Consider the following 23615-nt stretch of genomic DNA (forward strand, 5'->3'; position numbering starts at 1 on the left):
TCCCTGTTCATTCGGCCCCCGCTTTAATTCTCTAAGACTGTACCACCAGCTTGTCTATTTCCTTCATTTAAAACGCTGGGAGAGTAATGAAATAATGGAGGTTTTATCAGCTATAAATCCAGTATGGCATTACTTAGAGGAGACTGACTCTCTGGATATTAGCATGGAGGATATGAGCCACTAATACCACATCTCATATCACACTGATGTATTTTATCTCTCAGTCATTCATCCAGAATCTGTTCATGTGTCTTCCACTTACTCTGTCGCCCTGTCAGGGGAGGAAGGGCACAGGGGTTGAGGCTTTGCATGTTCAGCAAAGGGAGGAACAATATGCTTTTTCTTGTCTTTTGGTTTCACATTAAAATGGTTATGCTTTTGATAAAAAAACTAAATCAGTAAGTGAATAGGCTCATTCAAAAGTATAACATTTCCTATCTGAGTCAAATCAATCATACCTCAAATATCTCAGATTCTTTTGGAATCTCAGGCAGCCTTTGAACTCCTGAGCTGAGCAGAACAGAAGACTGTGAACTTTGCCAACTGGTGATTAGATGCCTTTGTCAATGATGAGCTGGATTTTGTTAGGTCATGGGTGGTGACAGCTCACCCCAGTAGCATTGGAACACTTGCTCACTTCCCAATCCCCCGTGCGCAGTGATCTCTGGTGAGTGTGTTTCCAAAAATGTGTTTCTGGGTTGATGGGTGCACAGCTGCACCTCTCACTGGCATGAGTGCATCCTAACAGATGCTGTAGCATGTCTGTGTGCGTTTGGGGGAGACGGAAGAATTCTGACAAAGTGGATACTGCAGAGGACTCTGATTGCACGCTGGATCAGGAAGGAAATTCCTCTAGGACGAGGACAGAGGACCAACAGCTAGAGCCTGCTGGGCCAACTTGGCATGGCTTCTGCGATGAACACAGGCAAACCGTATCCATGTGGGCAACCTAGACACGTAGGCAAGCAACACACACACACACACACACACACACACACACACACCAGGGACATCAGACCTGGACCCAGTCCAATCCCCTGGTGATGATTGTACATGATGGCTGCTGTATGTACTGGCTGAGGTGATAATCTGCTCTCATGACTCCCCTGAGACTCTAAACCTTCTCTTGTACATTAAAGTCACGGTTGGCCAGGGCCACAGGGGGACAGTGGTATGGGGGAGGGGGGGTGCAAAGTGGAAAACTGAGATAATATGTTGAAGCAGGGCCGCGGGGGAAGGTTGAGCACCTTGGGATGTGTAGCATTGTGTAGCAGGAGATCTGTAGCCCTCAATCTCTATATGCATTTGGGTGTGAGGATCATGTGTCAGGAATCTTCTTCACACTTTTTGTAAATAAAATGTGTAAATAAAATGTGTTTTTGACCTACCTTCATCACTGCAAGCAAACAAGAGTAGTCCAAATGTTTCCCTTTGCATCTGATTAGGTGCTTTAGCTGCAGGGAAACATGGAACTAACATTGCAACCATTGATGCAGTTGCTGAATGGGACAAGAGGCTGGGGAGTGAATGCTTTAAGGTTTATTATAGGACTGAATGTTTGGTCCTTCACATTTGGCATTTATTACACTACTGGTCAAACGTTTGGGGTCACTTAGAAATTTCCATTCCACTCCATTACAGACAGAATACCAGCTGAGATCAGTTGCATTGTTTTCTTAATTAGGGCAGCAGTTTTCAGATTACATTATGTGCTTACATAATTGCAAAAGGGTTCTCGACTGTTGTAGAAAGAAGTGGCTGATCTTTAATGCAATATTTACATTGCCCATTATCAGCAACCATTCATCCAATGTTCCAAAGACACATTCTGTTTACTAATCTGATATCATTTTAAAAGGCTAACTGAGAAAACATTGGAGAACCCTTTTGCAATTATGTAAGCACATAATGTAATCTAAAAACTGCTGCCCTGGTTAAAAAAAACAATGCAGCTGATCTCAGCTGGTATTCTGTCTATAATGGAGTGGAATGGAAATTTCTAAGTGACCCCAAACTTTTGACCGGTAGTGTATGTGCAAATAAAAGCAAAGTATCAGCCGTGCCAGCTAACATTGCGTAGGATAAACTGGCATTTAACACAGAAAACCTGACAATGGGCTGGCGGTAAAAGAAAACAGAGGGTTTGGATTATGCAGCTGTAGACAAGCTAACATGGATGAATGGTTACAGTTAAACATTGGAAGTCTGCAGGCTTGCTGTTAAAGCACAGGTCTGCAATGATAATACATAGTTGTTGTATTCATCTGATAACGCGTAATTGATGAATCATGATGCATGTGGAATTAACATATGGCGTATATATTTGCCATGTACAGCGTGCATGGGTTCCATACAAATGACTCCAGAGAATTGGATTCATGTATTTGGAAATTATCTCATTAAACAGTATATTTCTATTGATATAATGACTTGTTCTGTTACACTCATAACTCTGAATCTTTTTTTGGTGCTTCATTCGGAATTTATTTTGCATTCTGCATTCGTCTTCTGAGTCCATCTGTTTATTTACCTCACACACACACACACACGCACGCACGCACGCGCACGCGCGCACACACACAACTCATCTCAGACACTGAGACCATGGAGAATTAAGAAAAAGGGAGGAAGAAAACTAAAATATTTTATTGTAAACACACAGTACCTATAACAGTTTTCAGAGTTTACAGCAGAAGACACTGACCCTGAGATATGTAGGGGCCAAACCTGTACCTTTTATATGTTACTCCTCCCTCAAAGGTGGAGACACATAACAAAACCACAAACTACAAGATGAACATTATCTCTGACATCGTATTATCACAATTATACAACGGTAAGCTTCAGAAGGCAGTATTGTTGCAGGGCAATTGTATTGGATATCCAATAAGTGTCAAAAATAGGGAGATTGGAAAGCATTTAGCACTTAAGCAGCTCTTGCCGTCTTGATGACAAAGCAGAACCTTGCTGCAGGGTGTACAGGCCAGTTTTAATGTTTGGAGATTAGTTTTCCTTTCTTCGCCCAATGAGGGACTAATCGTCGATAATCACAACAAGCCTGCCTGAGGGCTCTTTATACAGTACCTCCCTCTTTTTCAAATGTTGCTCTCTCTGTGCCACATGTTTTCCAATGAGATCTGTTCCACGGGCACCACATATCCTACTGGAAAGCTAAACTTAAAGACAGTTTTGAAGGGCAAGTGTTCACTTATAAACAAAAAGAATATTGTTCCCTTACAAGGAGAATGTAGCTGTGAAATGGTTTTAACCAAATCTCTGATGTATACATTTTATTCCCTGTCATGTTTGTGTCTTGTGCCTTTTTTGTGGGAGTCTTATTGGACGAGGAGTTTTTAATTGGCTCGTTTTAATTTTAGTCTGGCTTCATCCATCTCCAGTTCTTGGCTGTTTGAAGGAGCCCACATTGATTATGCAATGACACACACACACACACACACACACACACACACACACACACACACACACACACACACACACACACACACACACACACCTCACATACAGAAAAAGGCTGACCTTAATAATATTACTCTGGCCAGCTATCATGTTTGGCGTTGGCCCATACTTCATGTCAGCTCAGTTTGTGGCCTATTCTACAGTCGTCACTTTGAAGTGTAAGTGGTGGCGCAGCCGTACTGATGATTTGCCCACCAATGGCGTTGTGTGTTCAACTGCGAGGCTTTCACAGATAAATGATGTTGTGGAGTTGACAGTCGGGCTGATGAGATGGAGCAGAGCTGCCATAATTCTTCCTCACCAGCACACCATGAACCTTGGCCCGCAGCTGACCCCTGACCCCTTTCTAACAGCAACTGCATATCGTCGCTGTCGAGCAGAAACCTTGTATCTCCATATAAAGTCACATTATTTTTTTTAAATAAATCAATGCTATTGACCCAATCCTCAATCGGTGGGTTTTGTGACAAGGCAATTCCATCTAATTTTGTCTGAGGTAAATAGCTCAATAAAATGTTTTCAAATTAATCTTTTTTCATTGCTTGAAAAGCAACGGTTTTGGACATACAAGGTTTTGGCCGAACAGCGGCTATAGTGTAAGTGTGTCCCTTTGCAGTGATCTAGGCAACATCACATTAAACAAGGCATGAACGTGTTGAAGCAGCTATTTTCATCTAAATTGGTCGTCAAAGAAGAGGTGATACATTGTGACTCAAAGTAAAATAATGCACAGTTGAAGTCGATGATTGCTTTCTTCATATGGGAAAACGGAGAATGTGAATTTGAAGATGTACCAGCAAGCTCAATAGAAACTAGTCCATTATTAGAATCACAGCCCATTGACAGCCCAAACTCTATTTGCTCTCTGTTCTCTTTGCAATTGAAGATGTGCTCTGTACTGTAGCTACGCTGACAGCTTTCTTCACTCTCCATGTATGAAGTAATTGCATGGTTAAAGCTGTTCATTGAATTCTGTCCCGACTCGTATGATTCAGCTTCTGCAGGAACCTCCAGGCATGTATCTCATCACTCAGCAATGCCACACAGTTTGGCTTACTGCCAGGCCCCGAGCCACTCCCCCCCCCAACTTGACTTCCACACACATGAGTCTGCAATCAGAGCTTGGCCAAGCCGCCCACTGTCTTGAATTACACAGCAATTCACTCTGTTAAGTACCTGCTCCTTAGTCATGCAGATTTCATGATGGGATTCGTGTGGTTTCCATACAGGGCTGGACGGACAGTAGAGTAAAGAAAAGTATAGCGAAAGTTAAACTGGCTGCTTCAGCTCAAGACCCTGTTTTCCGTTTTACATTTACACATAGCCGTGTGTGTGTGTGTTGGATGGGGGTGCGTGTTTTCTCAAGCATCCACGGTCCATGCAAGGGGATCTGTTTTGGCTCCTTTCCAGCATTCCTGAGCCGAGGCGTCATGCCCTTCATGCCCCATCCCACTGTGAGCAATGGCGTGGAGAAGCAAAACCGGGTGAGACCGAGGCACGACGGCAATGCAAAGAGACAAGGGACTGAGAGTCCTGATTTTACCAGTGCAGCTGTTGTGGATTTGGAAATTGGAGTTTTCTCCCCTTCAGTGCTGTAGAGCGGGATTAAGCCAGGACAGCATATACTGTGGGGAAGCTTTGGTCTGAGAAACTTTGTCATGGGCAAAGGAGAGGACACAGGAAGTGAATTATGGTGAAGAGATGGATCTGAGCAGCCGCTGCTTGCAGATGAAGGGACATCTTTTGGCTTCAAACCATAGACTGTATAATAGAAGTGGACATAGCCTCCGTGTCTGAAAAGTGAAGCAAATGCGAAGGTGCCCTAAACCTGTATTCTTTCTAATGGCCAACAGGGGGCGACTACACTGGTTGTAAAAAGAAGTCTGATTGTATAGAAGTCTATGGGAAAATGAGCCTACTTCTCACTTTTACTAAACTTTTTATTACCTCAGTAAACATTTTCATAATGAGTTGATTGTCTCAATCGCTAGTGTCCAGTCTTCTTCAATACAGCATGATGATCATTTAGTAAATTATGAAAATGGTAGTAATTATGGTATTTAAGTATAACTAGTCAATAAAGCAGAGGATGCCTTAGGGCGTGACTACCTTGTGATTGACAAGTCACTACCATGGCGACCTGTCAATCAGGATAGAGGCTTAGCAATGCGTATCCATGACACATGGCTACATGGCTATTTAAATGTGCACATTTAAATAGCCGTGAACTTGTTTTTGGGTGTGACCCTCTCACAGCGTGCTTTCAGTTCAGCAAAGTTAATAGACCTTTTTCACAGCAGACATGTTGTCATAGTAGGAAAAGCACAGGTGTATTCAAAACCATTAATGATGGCTGCATTCCACTTAGGAGAGGCCCTGGTATTGTGCATGCTGACTCACTGAAACAGCTTACTGGGACACTTGATGGAATTGAGCCATCTTTAAGGTTATCAATTTCAGCTGTGCTTTTCCTACTATGACAAGTCAAAATGTCTGCTGTGAAAAAGTATAGTCCAGAAAATATATAGTCCATAGTAACATTTTGGTCGCCTAAAAATGTTCAGCGTTTGGTTGTACTAAAAAGGCACTTTAGGGAGTCGGCTGTTCATTTTTTCCAGTAAGTAAATTTCGTACAAACCAATGGGTGGCGTCACGGTGGCTAAGTCCACTTCTTTCATACAGTATGAAAGAAGTGGACAAACACCCTATGGAGGAAAAGAGAGAAGGGAGGGAGAGAGATGGAAATAATGGGAAGGAGGGGGAAAGTATACAGAATCATTTTTACAGATGATGGTCTTCTGGTTTACCCTTACGGCTGTGTTAACACAGCAGAGTCAGCAGTATGGCAACTGCAGTACACAGTAGATTTCTTGCACCTACCTTCACACACACATCCGCGCATGCAGGGCTGTGTTGCAATGGTTGGAACCTCGAGGCTTAGCCAAGGAACAATCAATACCCTGTAATCTCCGTAAGAAGTGGTACCTTCATTTTACCCGAATGTGCTGTCATTTCAATTTCGCTGTCACTTACCCAAACTGCACAGGGAAAAGAGATTAAGCATTGTAGTCTCCCAATTTATGCAAGAAAAGCAGATTGAGGAATGGATGGCACGCTTTTTGCAGCATGTTGATAATCCTTGCAGGGTGTTAAACCTAGGTTGGCTTGATTCATGGAGGCACAAAGCTCACAAAAAAGCCAAAACAGCCTGCTTCACACTAATTTCAGTAAATGCTTCGTAACTGGAGTTGTAGCATCCCTGCCTAAAAAATGACTGAAATGAATCTAATGAGGCTAGTGTGCAGCATAGCCTGCAGTGCTATTGTCAGCCAGTACCTTTTTATGACTGTATAAAATCTTTTAATAGATACCGTTTATACTAACATTTTCATCTTGAACGCTATCAATATCCAGAGCCATTGTTTATAATAAGTTTTACCTCAAGGTTTGTCCGGCGGCAGCACTGCATTTCCTGAACACTTGTCTTCCTCAGAGGAAAGCCAGTCGTTCTCAGCTGACTTCCCGATGTGTGCCAGCGCTGGCCGACACTGCCTTATTCACAGCTGCGTGAGGTCTGTATACGCCACAGCTGCAGGGCTCTGCTCTCTCCCATGAGACAAATGATACACCATTACCGCACACAGCACACAGCACAACAGCGACTTTTCAACGCCTCTCCCCTTGCTTCCTTATTAAAACAAGGTTATTTGTTTTTGCGGCTGTCAATGCAAGGCCACATAGTGTACTTCCAGTCTGTTAAAACAAAATAAATAAAAAATTACACCTTGAGAGCCTAAAGTGTTCCTCTCAGTGTTAAATTCAATTTTGTACATTCTTGATTCGTCTCGAGAAAGAGGACTGTGTGTGCTGGAATGCCATGGCCATCTTACTTCTCTTGTCGGATCTTGAGGAATTGTGTTTTAATGCTGCCGTGCAAACACCCACAAAGCTGCGAGAAGACTCCCTGTGTCCACAGTGTAAAACAGAATACCATGTATGTCTCTCAAGATAACTAGCTATCATCATGGTTGCTGCAGGATGTCACGGAGGCACACATTTACTCATACACACATGCTCCAAATGCTGTATACACACACAAACAGGGTAAAGGGCCACAGATGGTAAATATAGCTCGTAGGGAGTGAGTGATCACATCTCAAGCCAAATTACAGTCTGTTTATAGCTATAGGAACATTACTAACTCTGCTGTATGATGCCTGATGACCAGAAACCAACGTCCATCTCCGGAGCGTGACTTACTGTGGAAATGTTGTGCGAGCGTTGTGCTAAATGAATGCTGACAGCCATCTTTTTCCATGGCCACTGTTTAGAGTTGGCTGTCCAGAAGGGCTGTCCACAGTCCCCAAGGGAACAGGAAGGAGCCGATCTCGTAATGATGAGGAATAATGATGTAACCTAATTATATTTGTCTTGTTACACAGTGCGCCAATGGAGCCCTAATTAATTGTGCCCGCTAATGGGAGGAACAAACTGTCTTGTTTTTGCCTGCTGTGTCACTCTTTGGTTGTGTTCGTTCCGTACTGCGGTTGGTGTGTTGGCTCGCTCTATTGATCACTCTGTTTCTTCCTCTCTTCCTCTTGTTATCTTTGTTTCCCTATTATCTGTCAGTCCTCACCTCCTTCCACACTCGCACTCAAACAGTGTGCTCATTCTCCTCTCACTACTTACATTCTTTCAGTTCCTCTCTCCTGTTGTGCCTGCCCACCCAGCCACACAGTGCTTTTCACTCTCCACCTGACCTTAGGTCTTTTGATGTTTTATCTTTTGATAGAAATTGAAAACCCCGAAGCCAATTGATTTAGTCTTTTCGCCGCCTTCATACAATAAATGTGTTTGTAATGAGAAGAGGTTGTGAAAAGATTGGGGGAAATCCAAAAGTAAGACAATTCTGACAAGCATAGTAAGGTGATAGTAGGATACAATGTATGAACTCATTGCTCCTATCAATCAAGCTCAGAACTCTCAGACGTTGTGCTTGAATAGACATTGTCTTTGCAATGTACTCCATCCCGAACCTCCTGCGTACGTATGAACACTTCGGGCCCTATCTTGCACCCAGCGCAATTGACTTTGTACACCGACGCATGTATCATTCCTATTTTGCACCCGACGCACAGTGGACTTTTCCCTCCACAGACTCACGTCGGTATATTAGGAAATGAACTTGCGCTCCCAGGGGCGGTTCAGCAAAAAGAGGAGGCGTGTTCCCTAGTGCTATTTTGCAGTTTCAGAAAAAATTTCGCCACAGACCAGGAAAAACCTAGTCTAAAGTCAGTGGCACGTTATTCAGATGCTATTTTAAGGGCGCATGCTTGGCCGTAATGTAGAGTGTGCACACCGCGCATACACTTTGCTTCTCTCATCTCACGGACCCAGCAGTTCCCATTTTTGCAAACCATACATAAATACAAGGAAAAATATGACCTTGTTTTACACAACATTTCCATGAATCATGGATGTGTTGATGACATAAATGAGGAAATATTAGAGGACTTAAGGAGATGTGATGTTGAACTGCATGTGCCGATGCCACTTAACCCAAATGCCCCAGCAGCAGCACGGGAGAGGAGAGACAGAAGAGCTGCATCGTCTATAGTGAGCTAATCCCGCTCTAAGCTTAGACTACATTGCAAAAATATCACCATGCATTCATAACCTCGTGATTCAGTGAGAGTGAGCCCAAAACATCAGAAAGTATGTTTTTTGTGACATTTCTTTATTTACATTTTGTCAAAAAGAAAAATCAATAGCAAACGTCGGTCTCCTCGGCTGTAAACCGCTCCTGGCGTGCGCCCATGGATGTATTAAGAGCGTGCGCCTAGCAAATCCGCCATTTTAATAGCAATCCGCCATGGAACAAGCGCGCCTGCTTTTAAAGGGAATGTGAGATAACGCTCTGATTGGTTTATTGCACGTTACGCCCAAACCACACCTATGAGTAATGTAGCTACTTCAGACCAACCCATTTTAGATTTGTGTCGGGCACAAGAGTCATTTATCCCGCCGGTATAATAGCAACAGCGCCGGAGATCCACCCACAAAGCTACTTGCGTTTGACATTTGATACTTGCGTTTCAGATTGTTAAATCTCAGAAAGATAAACCTTCAAAAGATTGCTGGGAATTGAAAACATCAAACTACCACCGCTATCCTTGTGGAAAACATGACATTTCCATACAGAAATAGCCCCTTTGGCATTGCCCTTCTGTGAGCTTATCCAAGAGCTTCTGCAACAGATAGAGGGAATCTTTAGCCACCATTTCTCACAATAAAATGGAAATGAAAGCAGCGGCTGTGCCCTCGTAAGTCTTCCTGTGGGGAGAAAAGTGACCCCTCTTGTACAAGATTGAGGCGCTAAATCAGCCTGCAGACACCTTCTACTCCTGGCGCTCCTGGAGAATCATCAGTCATGCTGGAGAGCAAGCCCAGCGCTTTGATATTCTCTGTAGCTTTCCTTGGCTTTGCAGCTCTGTGTGTGTTTTTGTACCCCAGCGTGTGTTTGATCTCAGTATTGTGTTTGACAAAGATGGCATCGAAAGGTAAAGAAAGAGAATTGTGTGTGCCCTGCTACATAGGTGCGAAACGGACAGGCGCATTTGCTTTCAAGACAATGCCCTTTCACCTCGACATGTTGCCCCGTGCTCGTGTGTTTTTTTTCCTGGGACATTATAATTGATGGGAGTGGGGGTAATGGAGGCAGGGAATATCAGCTGGTAGGGGAATGCTCACCAGTTGACTGATGAAATAAATTAAGCTGTAAATAAATAAAACAAAATGAACATAAAAAATATTTCCAGTGATAAGACCAGAAACTGACTGACTCACTGTTTGCTTTTACAGACTTTTGACCTTCCCAGTTTAAAGTGCAGACAGTCGCTCCTCCCACTTCTCTTCCTCCTAAAAAAGGTAAGATTTCTGCTTTCACCTGCCACGCCCCTCCTCCATCTGCTATGACAATCTGTTAACATTGCAGCAAAATTAAACTAATTAACAGGATTTGATAGCATTCCTACTCAAACAACTCATGTGTATTGCTCGTTTATTCAAGAAGGCCCCTCGGATGGAAAAGCACTTCAGCACACATTGAAACTAGGGCTGTGATTACTCTGTGATTAATTAATCTAAATTAATCGCATACATAATTTTTGCCCGGTGCCTTAACCAATACTTTTAAAGAAAGAAAGAAGGGTACTAAACAACAGTCGGCAACATTAAAGAAGGCTTGTTTATTGCTAATGCCATATGGTCAAAATGAAATGATTTAATAATAATGTAATAACTATAACAATAACTTATTTCACTAGTAAATTGCTGTTGAATGAGAAAAACAACTACCAGATGGGAAAAGGGCATTTAACAACAACTTGAATGCACCACGAGGCTGTAGGTTACCAGTTTCATTGAACGCACCGTCTGTGTTTTTCTGACAACGGCAGCTGCAGATTGTTAGCTACATCCCGGTGTTGAATCCTCTACAGTGAAATACAGTCACACTTTACACCGTTAACGTTAGTTGTCAGCATTGTAACCGTGTTTAATCCAGCTACTAGCTAACGGTAGGCTAACGTTAGCTGCTGTTGAGTATAGTGTTAACTAGCATCACGTGCAGCGATGTTTCTGTTGCCTGTATCGTCTGTTTAAGAGAATCCGAGAGAAGCGCAGACATATCAGTTGCACCGAAATGAGGCGCCGAAATCTGCGTTGCTATTCAGTCTGGTAGATACCGGTCATTAAGGCACTGGTGCCGTATTAGCACCGGATTTCGGTACCCAACCCTATTCAGGAAGAAGATTTTTATAAGTAAATGTTCCAATCAATGATCCAGGCAGCGCATTCTCGTCTCCTTTCTTCATTTTACAGTCGAATGGTGGCTAGAACGGCTCTGGGTCAAAGTTCAATATGGAATGGATTAATCTGCGTTATTTTGACAGCCCTAATTCAAACATTTCTTTAAATTCGGCACACTGTTGCGCCTGGGATGGCCCTGACAGATGTTGCACGGCGGACAATCTTGTCCAGATTACAGTAGACCCTCATAGACTTGAGGGTGAATCCCTCTCCCTCAAAGTGCAGGTGCCACACTGATACTACTCAGAACGCCCTGCTGCATGGTACCTGCTCTTTGAAGAGAAGCAAAGCTTAAAGGGGCTAACTAAAATTAGCCAGGCAACAGATAACCTGTGCCTTGAGATCAAAGCAGGGCTGAACTGTCAGGCTGTCCGACGGCGCCTGTGGTGGCAGAGCTGGTGGAAGGAGGAATGTAGAGCGAGAGAGGCACAGAGATGGGCAGAGAGTGAGAGAGGCTGCAATGCTATTCACGCCAGGGGATGAGTGTTCAAGAGGCCCTGTATCGAGGTGTAAAGTTCCACGGCAGGAGATTATTCACAGGGGGTTTGGATTGAAGGGGTCAAGGTTTTGTGTGTTGCACATCGTGCTCTCAGAGCACGATGTGCAACACACAAAACCTTGAAGTCTTCCCGCAAGGCTTTACAGTATGCATGTGTTTGAGAGACAGCTATTTTCCAGTATAATGCTTCTCTGTGTGTTGTGTTGCACCCTCAAACCATGTTTCACTGTTTCTGGAGGAGTTTCTATTACCAGAGAGATCAGTATGTAGTTATAAAACTAAATTTAGTCCCACCTCAAGTACCTCCTCTTCATAAGTAACAGGACCTTGTTGGATCTTCCTGACCAATGACAGTTTGGTCCTAGTTGTGGAAGAAAGATTCTTTACTTAGTTTCCAGTAGTTTTTATTTATCAGAAGTATTCCCACAGCCCTATAAGATAAACTCAAGTACTCCAACTGTCATGTTCCAAATGTTACCATTTGAAGTGATTGTAAACCAGATATTATTTAACACTATTACCAGTGCTTAATTTGTAAAGGGTTGGAGGTAACGGAACAAAAAAAAATAAAATTTACGCTCCCTACGTAGCATTCTCTGACTAAAAAAACCTAAACAACGCTGTGTGTACATCCCACTTTTTTACAAATGGCACAGCTCAGTCCAGTTTTGTCCATTGTAAGCCAGGGATAACTTTTTTTCTTTTCTCTGTAAACTGAGCATCCGTCCCGATCAGCCGCCTCGTCGTCATCTTCATCTCCTTCCCCGTGTGGGTCATCATCATCATCCCTGCTAACGACAGGTGCATTAGCAGCATTAATGGTAGACGTACTACTGCTGTGTCCACCGTGGTCTCTACATTCTTGATAGGCGGAAACAATTTTTGCTTGTTTGGGATCCGGCTGGCCAGCGTTTTTGAAAAAGTTAAGCAAACTTTGTTGTCTTTTTGTCATTATTCCCCTGAGTGAAACGAGGCTAACAGCAATCTCAACAAGCACAAGTGCATGTGTCACTTAAAGTGCCGATCCCCCATCCCTCCGTCCCTCTCTGTCTTACCCTGAAAATTCACCTCAAAACGCATCGAAAATGCAAACACAAGATTTTTGTGGAACTTTAATGGGGAATAAAGACTAACAAGACAGATAACAACATTGAACACTACACAAACAGTAATTTATTTTTTTCATTTAGGCGATTCATTTTTCATAGTGACACAGGAGGTGCCGGATCCAATAAAAAAGGTTCCGGATCCAACGTCGGAGGTGCCGGAACATGTTCCGGCGTGTTCCGGCTCAAATTAAGCCCTGACTATTACCTAGGGCTACACTAACTAATCAATTTAATCGATTATATAAATGGATGCCAAGAAATTTCATTATCCATTAGTTGGGTCTTTGTTATGGTGCATGGCATCATATTTATGGAATTTTCATGCCATTAGTCAGAGTGAATCCTTTATTTCTTCACAATAGAAACTTTAGCAATATCTGATCAAATAGTTAGATGTTTCACTGGCATGTAACTGTAAACAGTTAAATAAAATATATAGATAAAAATTCAAAATAAATAAAAAAATTACGCTTTTCTTCCTTTGTATTCGATTAATAATTGATTGATCGTCAGATACATTTTTACATACAATTGAACTGTCAATGTTTAGGCTAATCTTTAAAAACAGATATCTGCATATGAATGCAGAATCTGCAGGCAACGGGAACGAAAGTAGGGTTGGTATTCCATTTGGTTGCAGTTACTGGTCTTTGTATTCCTTTAAAGATGAATTATATAAATGTGGCTAACGGCTGATTTCCCTACACAACCTCTCTTCAAAACAAGCATCCATTTTGTTTTCTTCTTCTTCTTCTTCTTCTTGGCAAACCAGCTAGAGGTGCATACTAGTGCATAAGCTACCAAGTGGGCCGGCATGTGGAACAGCTGGAGCATGCGCATTAGGCAAGCTTGCTTAGGCGCTGCCACTTTATTTGGGCTGTGCAGACGTCAGCCCGCACTCTCGCAGACATGGGCTGATGACGACATTTACGTCACGCGGACCGAACCAGACCCTCTTAGAAAGTAAGACACGCTGAAAAGTATAAATCTCGCTTTAGCCTGGAGCTTTATACTGCATAAATTAGCCTTGCTCATAGCTTAATCCTGACACCACGTTTGAATTTCATCTTAAAAGAAAATTGGCTGTTCGTACACTGTCATGCCTCATACCGAGCCACACAACACTATTCCGTTGTTGCTTGTGCACAGGACAGGGGAAAGGCCATAGATGTATAAAGAGAAAGGCAGTGGGAGCGAGAGGGCCATTTAAACTCCTTTGCTCACTCCTCTGCTCATTTATTTTTCAGCAAAATTAAGTAAATGTACACAGTTATATTCCTCTGCTCAATGTCCCAACTGCTCAGTGCATGGTTTTAAGTAGCCTTAATTTCAGTAAATCCTTTGTCATGATAAAGTGAATTTCTCCTTGAAGGATCAACATCCTGTTAATCGTGCCATCTTGTTATTGATTTCCTGCTTTAATTAAGCATTGGCAGCAGATTACAGACACCCTTTGGTCTCAGATCAAATACTTGTAATTAGGCTAAATGAGTCTATTAAATTGCTAAAATATGGGAATGTGATAATGCCAATTCCATTTTATTCTAAGCTTTAACTAAGATTTCTATTGTGAATAAAGGATTAACAAATAATTATTTTTATGATCATTTGTACTTAATTGAAGCAGCTCTTCCAGCCTATGTTTGCATATCAAATCGTATACATCATCTACATAGCAACACAAGATAATGCAAAAACACATAATAGCCTCAATGTCCTCCGTGTTTTGCAATGTTGTCTGCGGGGAGACTATTGTTTGTGTGCTGTCCCTTGCTGCTCCAGCATCCTACTGTGGATTTTTTTTCAAATCTCTTTTGGATTGTCAGTGATTGAATCTATAACTACATCTCTGGAACCAGCTGTATTCTGCTTGTCCCTTTTTCTCACCATGGAAGGTTTTAGAGAGTTTCTGTGCAGCAGAAAAAGACTGCGAGAGAAAGAGAGGGACAATGAGGCTTTTGAGGTCATTTGGAAACAGGGTTGTTCAGCAGGGTAGATGTTGCTTTACATCCAAAAGCATCGCATACAGTCAGGCCCAGAAATATTTGGACAGTGACACGATTTTCAGGATTTGGACTCTGCATGCCACCACATTGGATTTAATATGAAATAACTGAGATGCAATTGAAGTGTAGCCTTTCAGGTTTTAATTTTGAAATCTGGAACCCATGGACATCACCAAACGCTGGGTTTCCTCCTTTGTGATGCTTTGCCAGGCCTTTAATGCAGCTGTCTTCAGTTGTTGCTTGTGTTTGGGTCTTTCTGCCTTAAGTTTTGTCTTAAGCAAGTGAAATGCATGCTCGATCGGGTTGAGATCTGGTGATTGACTCGGCCATTGCAGAATATTCCACTTCTTTGCCTTATAAAACTCCTGGGTTGCTTTTGCAGTGTATTTTGAGTCAATTGTCCAATTGCCTTTGGTCTCTTGAAAAAGAGGCGGCTACATGTTAAAGAGCTGTAATTCCTAGCCCTTCCTCCAATTTGGATGTGAATACCCTCAAATTAAAGCTGAGAGTCTGCACTTTAAAGCCCATATTGATTATATAACTGTATATTGAATATGTTTTGGTAAACAGCTAAAATAACATAACTTGTGTCACTGTCCAAATATTTCTGGGCCTGACTGTATATGTTCTTCACTGTATGTGTTTCAGCCCTTCAACCCATATATCATTCAGTTATATTGACGGACAAGGACACGCACAAGGACGTTTCACAAGCCTTCAGCCTGGGGGTAACAGCCCCTTTGGGCCTCTCTGACCACTAGTGGCCTTGCAACACAGTACAGGGAGGTGTTGGATGTGTATATGTGTGGGGAGTGTTATTGATATCCCTCCTGTTGTGCTCGCTGAAAGATACTGACTTATGCTTTTCTGCCAGTGAACCATTTACATATTTATTTCCCCGGCCAAACAGCACCACATGCACTGACGGCCACCGGAGACCTTATATGCCTGTCTTTAATTGGCTATTGATTGACTCTGCTATGGTGGTGGGAGACAATAAATTACCGTCTGCTTCAAAGAGGGATGTGGCAAGATTGAGTGTGGGGTGTAATTCTGAGTGTCAAATATGTGTTTGCATTATTTAAACATTGCTCATTTTTATTTATGTAGCAAAGATCAGACAGTGACACACAACAACACGCAACACACAATGGAATGATGGCAATACAGGCTCCCTCTTGGACACAATTTATTTGCATAGGTCAATGCACATTGGTTCTGTTTGCAAAGATGGAGTGATGCAGAACGAGGCAATGCATGTTTGGAATAGATGTGCGATTCAGTTTGAGTCTCTGAGGACCTCCATTGGACATGAAATTGGTTCCTCCACAACGGTCTTCATTGTCAAAATAAATAATGTAACGTTATGTATGTATGTGCAACTGTTTGCATATGTAGGGCTGTATGTATATGTAACCATGCAATATAATGACTTGCTCTTCTGAATAAATATAAATTAAAAAAAAAACATAAATATGAACAACCTTTTCTAAAGGTTGCACCTAATATTGTCAACATTTGCATATCATTGCAGTTGTCTAATAAAGCACACAAGAATGATGTTTTGGAGGTAGAGAGATTTCCAATTTCTCCAGCTAGGAAGGTAATTACTCTGTCTATTTGTGCCTGAGTTGGAGCCTGATGTTAAGGAGCTTATTAGAGCCGTATTGCACAAAAAAGGTCCAGTCAGTATTGATATTAAATCCCCAAATCGTATTCTCTAAAAATGAAAAAGGTTAACTCATACTAAATTAGTTATCAATGAACATACTGTATGTGGTGTGATTTCAAGCTTTTTTGACAAAAATAAAATTACCCAATGTTATACACAATTATACTAGGGCTGACCATGGATGTATTATAAAACGGGGCTGACCTGAATGCTTCAAATCTTCAATCGTTGCCATGGTAATCAACGTCCAAATCAGTATTTGAATGCTTCAGGTTTTTTTTTTTTTTCATTTGTATTATTATTGTATGCATTACTGCAAAAATCAGGAATAGCCTATGCAATAAAGAGTAGTAATCCCATATTACTTATGTATGCATTAACTTTAATTCATTTTAATTAATTATTCTCTGACGTAGTTTGGTGTGTGTGTGTGTGTGTGTGTGTGTAGGCCTAGGTGCAGCGGTGTCCCGCCTACTGAAATTGATAGATGGACGGAAAAACATGTCACGGCCTGCCTTACTTAATCCCGGCGTCTAGCCTGAGCTATTATCTACCGTTAACAGCACTGAAACTGAAAGTTTGTCCATGTGAGGGTTAGGGTTAAAAGTCATCAGGAATAATTTCAAAATATGCAAAGATGACATCCAAAAAGTCGAGTTAGTCAGATATGCCAATGGAAACTGGTGTATCACAAATCTACAAGTTATTTTTTTATATAGATATGTATATATATATTAGGGCTGTCAAAATAACGCGTTAATTTCGATTAATTAATCTGAGAAAAAATAACGCATTAAAAAAAATAATGCAGATTAATCCATTCCAGCCGTTCTAGCCACCATTGGACTGTAAAATGAAGGAGGAAGACGAGAATGTGCTGCTGGATCATTAATTGGAACATTTACTTACAAAATCTTCTTCTGCCAACCCTGGCTACCGAAATCTGGTGCCACTGATATGTCTGCACTGAAACAGACGATACAGGCAACACAAACACCGCTGCATGTGACGCTAGTTAACACTATACTCGACAGCAGCTAACGTTAGCCTTCCGCTAGCTAGTAGCTGGATTGAAAACGGTTAAAATGCTGACAGCTAATGCTAAACGGTGTAAAGTTTGACTGTGTTTTAGCCGTCGGAAAAACAACACAGACGGTGCATTCAATGAAACTGGTAAACTACAGCCTCGTGGTGCATTTTAAGTTATTGTAAATGTCCTTTTCCCACCTGGTGGTTGTTTTTGTCGTTCAACAGCAATTTACTAGTGAAATAAGTTATTGTTATACATTATTATTAAATCATTTAATTTTGACCATATGGCCTTAGCAATAAACAAGCCGTTCTTTAATGTCACCAACTGTTGTTTAGTACCCTTTTTTTTTCTTTTCTTTTTTTACTTTCTTAAAAAGTATCGGTTCAGGCACCGTTAATTATGTATGCGATTAATTTTTTTACTCGATTGACAGCCCTAATATATATAGATATTATAGCTGTGCAATATTTCTATATTATATCTATATTGTGATATTGCAGCCCGGTGGCTCAGTGGTTAGCACTTCTGCCTCACAGCAAGAAGGTTCTGGGTTTGAATCTCAGGCCTTTCTGTGCGGAGTTTGCATGTTCTCCCCGTGCTTGCGTGGGTTTCCTCTGGGTCCTCCGATTTATTCCCACCATAAAGACATGCATACTAGGACTACAGTTGAAAATTAGCCGACTGGCTAACACTGGCACATTTACATAAATGTTCATTAATGTGCATTGTCCTAATCAAATAAATAAATAAATAAACAAAATATAAGACTAGATATCATCTTAGATTTTGGATATTGTAATATGGCATAAGTGTTGTCTTTTCCTGGTTTTAAAGGCTGCATTACAGTAAAGTGATGTCATTTTCTGAACTTACCAGACTGTTGTAACTTACCCACTTAGTCATTAAATCCACATTACTGATGATTATTTATCAAAAATCTCATTGTGTAAATATTTTGTGAAAGCACCAATAGTCAACACTACAATATCGTTGCGGTATCGATATCGAGGTATTTGGTCAAAAATATTGTGATATTTGATTTTCTCCATATCGCCCAGCCCTAATATATTATATATATATATATATATATATATATATATATATATATATATATATATATATATACTATAATTTATTTGATGTGATTATCTAACTGACTCCGTTTTCTGTAAACGTCTCTACCATCTGTCAGGAGCAGCAGAGTGCACAGCTGCTGTCAAACCAGCCTGACAGACAGCAGTTAACTAAACTTAAATTAAAGTTAACCAAACTAAATCCTCGCTCACCTGCCAGCAAAAGTCTGTGATTGATGGACCGCATCCCCCGTCTCCAGTCTCCTGTCTCCCATCTATCCCCCCGCCCCAACCCCTGAGCATGTCAAAGTTTCGATTGTATTCGAATACTTCCCACAGAATTGTCGAAGCCCAAAAAACTGATATCTGGCACAGCCCTAAATTGGGATACATAAGAATACTGTGTGATTAAAATGTTTTACATGTAGTATGTTTTGATTCCTCACTGAAACATTGCACTGCACATTCTCAGCTAATTGAGCCTCACAAAAACCACAATCGGCACCAGAGCACAATAAGGCGTCACTCACAAATGACCACACAAACATTCTCCCACAAAGGTTAAATGGCCACACACACACACACCTCACAGACACTTCGACCTGTTGATTATTTCTTCAACCTGTTGCTTTGTCCGCTCAGTCAGTCAGCCAGCCAGTCTGTCCATCCAAACTGCCTAATTTAACCAGCCTGCGGAGCCTCTGTGAGCGGAATTCCTCAGCTCTGTCATCCTCCAACCACGCTGCTCTTCTAGGCTGGGAACTATCCCGGGAATGTCCCCTCCTGCCGTGTTGCACACATCCAGGTCCTGTTCCGGTAAATGCCAGCCGGCTCAGATGAACTTTGATGCTAGCCTTGTGTGTGTGTGTGTGTGTGTGTGTGTGTGTGTGTGTGTGTGCGTGTGCGTGTGCGTGCGTGTGCGTGTGTGGATGTGGGTATGGGTGGGTGGGTGGTGTGTGTGTGTGCTAGGTGCGAGCATGCATGTTTGTGTGAATGCTGACAGGCAGCCAGCTCGGGTATTGATCTGTAGCCATTCCGACTGGAGCCCAAAGGGCAGCCTGTATCATCTGTCAGTCTACTGAGAAGAGCATTACGGCCGCACTGATCTTAGATCACAAATCCTACTCAGAAAAGTAGAGCGGAGGGGGTGAGGGAGTCATGGAGGTGGAAAGCAAGAAAGATAAAAAGATGGTGAAAACATGAAATAAGAGTTGGGGAAAAAGTGTGTGTGCATGTACGTGTGTGAACATTAGTGTGGCTGCGCTCTGTCTCTTGAGTGGTAAAGCTGCCCTCCATTCACTCCTCCACAGTCTTTGTTGATTGAGACAAACAGATACTTTCTTAGAACCCGTGGGTGAACACAACACTGCGCTGACCTTTTTACCTCCATGACCACCCACATGCTTTAGCCCCACTCCTCTCTGTATCTTTGTGTCTCTGTCTCTTGCAGCGGCTCTCTCAACACATCAGTGACAACACAATTACATCCCACTCAGACAGCGTACAACACTGATACACATCAACTAAATTACACACACATAAACAGCAGCGTATATATACTCTGTATACACACATGGGCATAGCCCCAGGGCCAAATGATAACCCCTCATCATGTGTGGAACATATCGCAGCTCTGCTAATAATGACTGTAAAATGACTTCAAAGGTTACATTATCTGTTGCTAAGATAAGGATGTGAATTGAGCTCATTTCAATGCTTTTTTCTTCTCTTTGTAAGACGTTAGTCACTCTGCTTTTTTGATCTTTGTCTATATTCTGTTTTTTCAGGCTCCCTCGCCGTTCTTGTCTTCATTAACTTGCCTCGGGTATAAAATCTATCCACTGTAATCAGAACTTAGATGAGGTTTGACTTTAAGTTGTCTGGAAGACAAAACAGCCCTGTGTTGTTTTTCTAAGAGATAGACACCGCTGATTGTATTGATGAAATCCAAGGTCTCCACAACTAGTCTTGCATGACTCCACTCCGCCGTGCTCCTTCACAGTGATTATTCCATTACCCTAAATCTTCAAAATCTGTTCCCACCACACATTTACCACGCTGATGGGTCTCTGCGTGGCTTCCGTTCAAACGTTTCGTGACACCAACCTCGGAGTGTGGGAGCCGCTGAGACTCGCGAAGTGGGAGTGCCGATAATGGATAGACGGAGGCCCAATTGTTTTTGTTTGTTACCTTTTTATCCCCCGCTAATGGATGAATGACCTGTTTTTGCTCTGACACATGTGCCTTTTGTGCTCAACCTGGAAAACTACTGATATAGATTTGATTGGAAGTCACGGTAGTAAGCTGTCCTGAAACAGTGGCACAAAAAGTCACTTACACAACAGCTAAAAGTTGTATTTCAGGTTTAAGCACAAACATGTTATTTTTAATAAACTAGAAAGTCTAATAATAATAAGAAAATCTAGAAATCTTTAGTTTCATTTAATAGGTTGCCATGACGTACAATGAATTCCCCATTCCTAAATTCTATCTTCTGTTCCGAGGCAAAACTCACTAGCTGAAGTCCTTTCAATACCTCTGAATTATTAGAAGCCTAGTATGTACCACTGTGGATAATTTCAGCAAGAATGACTCACGTTGCCTAGCATCCTGTACCAAATGCTGGGGTATCAATTTGGAAGGTGGGATTTCTTTTTTGAAATAATGGATTTAGGATGAACTCTCAATAAGGTTCAATTTAGCTTCAGTTATGTTTGGAAAATGTGTTTCTTATGAGTTATTGCTTTCTTTTTCTCATGTAAAAGATTTATGGAGTACATACCCAGTAATATATTTGGCTGTATACTGTAACTCAATCCACTCCCACTGTATATGTCCCCTCTTAATAACACTACATGCAATTACGACTGTATATATTTGCAAGTAGGCTGTATTTTTACGCGTATATACTTTCACCTGTACTTCAATTTACAAGTCATACATGTTTTAGCTAATTCTCTATCAATTAGCTGGAATAAAACAATGTATTGTATCTCTCTGCTAATAACATAGTCTGTGGTTTTGTGAGGCAAACACTGATAACAAAAGGGTTCTACCTTTTGAGGCAGATAACCCATTTTACACACAGGGTTACCGAATCAAAAACATCTCTTGCAGGTATCGACTGTAAACCAGGCTGAGATGAGCAAGAGCCTTTTTGTAAGAGCTTCAGAAAACTGCTAAGGGATCAACAAAGATAGCAAAACTAATCGTGATTGTTACAGAAATGCATGAATATTGAGCACAATATAGCTTATAACATGACTTTTAAACTTTACTTTGTGAAACCCTACACATGCTTTGATATAGTACTATGTAGAATAAAAGATTAGAATAACCTTTAAATCCCTCAGTTTGAAAATGTTCTTTTTAACATTTAGTTTAACTATATGTTTTGTTGTTAAAAAATATGCACATAGGTGGAATTGGGGACCAATGTTTTAAATGCAGCTTTACTTTTTGAGGAATTCCAGAATCAATCAGCCATGTCTTGAGGCAGAATAAAGCACACCAGTCTGAGTATTGAGAAAATTACAATAGAAAGTACTTGCTGAAAGACATTACAAGTTGATTTGAACTGAGAGTGAAGTTCTTTTATCTTGAATTTTAATATGTATTCAACTTCTCTTTTCCAAAACGTAGCATCTCAAGAAAGATTAAAAGTGTAATCTAATTAGACACACTGTCTAATATCATCCTGTGATCCTCCGAATGAAAGTCTGCACTCCTTCTCTGTTGGGCTGCAACCTGTCCGCAACACCAGCTATGAGTTTTCTCCCCGTGTAGTCCACTTGTGTGTTGATCTTGCTCTCAACTCTCAGTGGAGATAATCTTGTTTTCACACTGTAATGATAAACTATGTGGTTATGTAGCAAAGTGCAGTTGTGTGTGTGTGTGTGTGTGTGTGTGTGTGTGTGTGTGTGTGTGTGTGTGTGTGTGTGTGTGTGTGTGTGTGTGTGTGTAAGAGGAGCGAGGGAAGGGGGGGTCCTGTATTCTGCATGGTGTCTAAACAAATCTCTGTGTCGCCATGGTGAGGTGTTTGGGCAGCCGCCATGGAGTCACTGTGTGTGTGTGTGTGTGTGTGTGTGTGTGTGTGTGTGTGTGTGTGTGTGTGTGTGTGTGTAGCAGAGTGGTGTTTAATGTGCAGGGCTGGAAGGGTGAGTAAGGATTAATGTGGGATTTCCAGTGTATTTTTTCTGTAGATGTGCCCTCTGTCAAGCCCTAGTGTGTGTGTGTGTGTGTGTGTGTGTGTGTGTGTGTGTGTGTGTGTGTAGCAACTCCAAATCTTCTCATCTTTCATCTGTTTAGCTTAATTCATGCTTCCCTCTACAATGGTCTGATTCATGTCTGTTTACTGTAATTTGCTTTACTCCATGTCCCTTTTACCATCACTATGATTGTACACTCCTCTCCACGCTGATCCTCTGACAATAGAGACCATATTTATATTTTTATCTTATTGCTGCCACAAGCTTTACTATATGACCATTGTATACAGTATCTAAATGTAATATTCTGTGATGAGTAATAACCAATCTAATCTCTTTGATTCTTTTCATGAAATGTCATCCTGGACAGAATATTGAGACTGTTGTGATTTGAGATGCTGAAATTCTTTTAAACAAAGGATTATGTAGTGATATAGGTCTGTGGCAGCTTTAATCTGTAATTGGGTTGTGTGTGTGTGTGTGTGTGTGTGTGTGTGTGTGTGTGTGTGTGTGTGTTGGGAGGGGTGGCTGGTATATTTGAAGAGATCATACTCTGAGGTCTGTGTACAGACATTGTAGACAGACAGATGGGACGTTTTAAGTGATGCTGTTGGATATTGCCACTAATGCCATGGATCAAAGGAGATCAGAAGCAACCTCTCACCTCAC

At 41.6% G+C, this 23615-nt stretch overlaps 1 protein-coding gene across 4 annotated transcripts in view; it reads left to right on the plus strand.

The window, feature by feature from the left end:
- The window catches only part of tspan9a (tetraspanin 9a), a 177632-nt gene that overhangs the window by 43619 nt on the left and 110398 nt on the right, over positions 1-23615 (plus strand). For 3 of the 4 annotated variants that reach the window (XM_036003784.1, XM_031282788.1, XM_036003783.1), the window contains one exon: positions 10339-10404. The exons of the other annotated variant lie outside the window; for it this stretch is intronic. The gene's annotated coding sequence lies outside the window, so the exon portion shown is untranslated. The remainder of the gene's footprint in view (positions 1-10338; positions 10405-23615) is intronic. 4 annotated transcript variants of the gene reach the window in all.

The sequence above is a fragment of the Sander lucioperca genome, chromosome 7 (genome assembly GCF_008315115.2).
Source record: "Sander lucioperca isolate FBNREF2018 chromosome 7, SLUC_FBN_1.2, whole genome shotgun sequence".
In the NCBI taxonomy this organism is placed as follows: Eukaryota; Metazoa; Chordata; class Actinopteri; order Perciformes; family Percidae; genus Sander; species Sander lucioperca.